We start from the raw sequence: 4,848 nt of genomic DNA, 5'->3' as shown, positions 1-4,848 counted from the left end.
AACATGGTTCAGCACCTGGGCTGGGTGAGACATGGCCAGTAGTGGGGATGGGGCTTAAACAATCCAGTCGTCAAGGTAACAGAGGGTTCTGATTCCCTGGCGATGGAGTGGTTCTAGCTTGGCGTCCATGCACCTGGAAATAGTGCATGGCACTAATGCATGTCCAAAAGGCACCTCAGAATAGTGGTCAGAAGAGCCCCTGACAGTGGGTCAAGTTTTGTGATCCTCTTGTCATAGAGGAGACAGGGAACTGAACCCAGGTCTCCAGAGAGAGAAGCTTGAGTTGAATCTGCTGTGCGACAGAGCCCTCTCCACCCTGCACTGGGAGTGAAGGGTGCTGGGGACGTTTTGACCGTCTCTGAGCTATTAGAAACAGTCTCTGTGTGACCCAGTGCTGTGGTAGTGCTTGAGTCAGCATGCGTCTCACAGAGGGTGAAATGGGGCGGCATACTTCTTGCAGTCAAACGTTTTGAGGTAGGTTATTTTTTTATTTTATTTTTTCTACTGTATTTATTCCCACCACCACCCCCCCTCAATTGGGGGACTCTGCTACTTAATATATATTTTTTTCTTCTTATTTCTTTTTTCTTATCATAATTCTTTGTATTTCATCCTTTACTCGCAGCATACGATGACACGACTGAGGGGGGCTAAAACCCAAACAAAAAAAACATAACAAAAACAGACCAAACTAGACAAACATACACGTACAAATAGTGACAAAAACACAACAAACAGAAGTAGTAACAATACTAAGGAGAATGTGTGCGTATGAACCCAAAGACAGACCACAAAATAAATATATAAGTAAATACAAATAAATAAAAAATAATAATAAAATAAAAACTGTATCACGCCTTCTTTTATTATTAGATATTTTTTATTTTAGAGGTTATTTACCTCAAAGGACACCGGCCTGGACTGGTCTTTTTTTCACATGCATTTCTTTCTATTCTTCAACTGAATAAAAGCATTCACATTATATTCCTCTAATCCTCTACTTTAAATGATGTTTGAATAGATAGATAGATGGATACTTTATTGATCCCGAGGGAAATTAAGGTCATCCAGTAGCTTACACTTACAAACAAACATGAATAACAATAAATACAAAAATCACAATAAATACAAAAACAATACACATAGGGAGAACATGTACACATGGGGGTGGGGTGTTTACATATAACATATACATATAACAATGTGCTTTACATGTGACAGGGCTGTAAGTAGTGGAAAGTAGTGCAAAAGTGTTTCTGTGCATGTGTGGATAGTGCAAAGAGTCCTGTGCTTGTGTGTGTGGGGATAGTGTAAAGTGATATAAATACTTAAATAAAGGAAAGGCAGTCCAAGGGGCTAGTGTAGCCAGTAAAAAAGTAGAAAAATGTAGAAAAGATGGAAAAAGGATGGGCAGTGGGATGGAATAAAGTGTGATGAGAAGAGGAGGGCAGACTCAGGTAGACTCATGAAGAGAAGTCCATCTCCCTCCCCCTCCCCTTCTGTGTGGCGTTGTAGAGCTGAATGGCCCTGGGGACAAAGGACTTCCTCAGCCTGTCTGATGAGCATGACAGTGACAGGAGTCTGCCACTGAAGATGCTCCTCTGTCCATTAAAAGTATTGTAGAGTGGGTGGTGGTCATTGTCCATGATTGTTAGCAGCCTGCTCAGGGTCCTACTCTCCGCCACTGTTGTTATGCAGTCCAGATCGGTGCCAACAACAGCTCCTGCCCTTCTCACCAGCCTGTCCAGTCGCCCAGCATCCCTCTTCTTTGTGCTGCCTCCCCAGCACACCACAGCATAGAAAAGGACGCTGGCAACAACAGACTGATAAAACATACGCAGGAGTTTGTTGCAGACATTGAAGGACCTCAGCCTCCTCAAGAAGTAGAGTCGGCTCTGGCCCTTCTTGTATATGGCATCTATGTTAGCTGACCAGTCCAGTTTATTGTCCAGGTGTACTCCTAAGTCCTTGTAGGTGCTGACCATCTCCACACTGACACCCTCTATGGAGATTGGTAGCAGAGGAGGCTGAGACCTCCTAAAGTCTACCACCATCTCCTTGGTCTTGGAGGTGTTCAGCTGCAGGTGGTTATTCCTACACCACTGCACAAAGTTGTCCACCAGGCTCCTGTACTCTCCCTCCTGTCCATCCCTGATACATCCCACAACAGCAGAGTCATCAGAGAACTTCTGGATGTGGCACGACTCTGTGTTGTAAGTGAAGTCTGATGTGTACAGGGTGAACAGCACTGGTGAGAGTACAGTCCCCTGTGGAGCGCCGGTGCTGCACAACACAGTCTCAGATACGCAGTCTTTCAGCCTGACAAACTGCGGCCTCTCCGTCAGGTAGTCCGTGACCCAGGATGCAAGGTGGGCGTTCACACCCATCTGCACGAGCTTGTCACTCAGACAGAGGGGCTGGATGGTTTTGAAGGCACTGGAGAAATCAAAGAACATGATTCTCACAGCACCCTTCCCCTTGTCCAGATGAGTGTGTGCTCTGTATTTGTGGATAGAAAAACACATTTGTATGTTGTTGCATATTTTTCGGATCATAGTACATGATACAAAATGATTTTGAGACATTTTTCTGTCCATAATCTTTCAGCCAGCTGGTGATGGTGGCCAGTAGGTACAGAACCGTGGAGTAGAGCTGTGGGTTCAAGTCTTGCCTTTAACATAAATAATCTCAGTTTTGTTCCTATAGTATGTCAATGGTTGTTGTTATTGTTCTGTTGTTATTGCTGACGTCACACAGTTTCTGTGCACTGCTGCACTCAGTCACACCACTCTTCTCTTCAACCATGATAGAGTCAACTCTGCCAGCACTCAATAACGCACTGCATGGTTTGCTTTCTTCTGGTGTTTGGGATCAATTTGGGGGTTAGCTCCATCTGGGGGCTCATGAAAACAAATGTTTTGCTGGATGCAAAATACGAAGTGTAAAAATACCACAGAGAGTGCCATTTGGATGGAACTTTCAAAAGTAAAAATGTCATGCATTCTCAAGAGATTTAATCATCCTGCGCTTTTATAACAAACCATTAGATATTTGTTGATCTGGTATTTGAAGGGTGGAATTCAGTTGCAGAAAATGTTACTGGTAATGTCATATCCTAATATTGTAATAACAAGTGACCTTATGGGAAAATCCATTTGTATTTGCCAGGTTCCCCGTCCAGTAGATGGCTATGATTTTAGCACATACAGTGCTGCTTGGAAGTATGTGAAACCCTGGAGCAGTTTAGAGTTTTCTGTTGTTTTACCATCATTTTCCTATTTTATCATCACCAGTTTTCCATAGATGAAATGTCAGGCTTATGTTTATCAATTGCAGGTACTTGTTTAGAGGGAATTGTGTGAGTAGCCAAAAAACTTCATGAAACATGGAATTAGTGTATGTGAAAAAGTAAGTGAACCCCCAGCTGCATTGGTAAAGTCAGGTAGGTAACAGATTGGTGAAACACATTTGGGTGCTAAATTAGTCAATTAAGCAAACCAATCAAATGGGACATCCTTAGGAAAAGGGTTGGGCAACACAGATTAAAAGAGAGAGGAAACCAAAAAACGACTGTTCATGTAGTGCCAAGATGTACCTGATAGAGATTATTTCCAAACACTGTTAATGACTTAAGAATATAATAATCAAGTGACTTGTTTGAATATATTCCTGTGAATTATGTGCTTCTGAAAGCAGGAGCATGGCTTTTCTCTCTGTATGTGTAACTAGAATATTAGGTGCCACTAAGTCTGCATATGAACAAGAGCATGTTTAGACCAGAGGAGATAAGTAAGGAACTGTGCTTCTTCCGACCTTGTGCAAAACTGCCATCCTTGCAAGACAGGGAGCCTCGGACGTGAGAAATCCACCACGTGATCATCCCTGCTCAAAGCTAAACTTCTGACTATATAAACTTGGTGCGAAGAGTTTATCAGGGCCTTCACTGTCAGCCTCGGCTGGGAGGGGAGCCCAATTGCAATTGTTGTTGTTTGTTTGTCTAATAAATATACTTTCATGCAGCTACGGAGTCCTGAGGTAACTAGGGTGATTTTTCACCTATCAGTACCCACACAGATTAACAATGCCGAATGGAAAGGAGATATCCGAGGACATCAGGAAGAAGGTACTGACAGCCCACCAGTCTGGGGAAAGCTAAAAGACCATCTCCAAAAGATTCCAGCTCCATCCATCCACTGTAAGACAAATCATTTAAAAGCGGAGGGCATTCAACATGACCGCAACCCTGCCTAGAAGAGGACGCCCATATGATGTGTTGATGTTGAGTTGAACAGATGTCACTTTATTGCCTTACAACAGCAATGTAGTATACACATGGCTGAACCTTGTTTTTTTTTAAGAAAAAAAAGTAAAAAAAAATAATGCTCTTTAAAATAACAAATAAAATAGAAAAAAATTGAGAAAATCTCTTTTGAGTTGCAACTCTCAATGACTGCTCCTTAAATATAGGAATTTGAGGTCCAAAGAGTTCTGTGTCTGTGTGTGTGACTAAAAACCTCCCTAAAATGCATGTACACTACCTTGGAGTTAGTTGAGAACTCAAAATGACCCGATCGCGGATGAGTTCTGGAGCCTTTTGGTACACCCATCCTCCACATGTATCCAAATATACACACACCTATGTAAATAACTGGGTTCTGCTATTATAGCCAATAATCAGCAGGAACCAGCATACATACTGCACATGTTCATGCACAGAAGGTTTCCATCATATCATGACACCTGAGGGCAATGTCAAATGCAAGGTCATAAAGGCACATCTATACATAATTGTTATAATTATACAGAGGTGGTTTTGACTATAAGACACCACATTCCTTCAACCTGTCT

This window comes from Sprattus sprattus, assembly GCF_963457725.1.
Source record: "Sprattus sprattus genome assembly, chromosome: 11".
NCBI lineage: Eukaryota > Metazoa > Chordata > Actinopteri > Clupeiformes > Clupeidae > Sprattus > Sprattus sprattus.
This window is presented reverse-complemented; position numbering follows the sequence as displayed.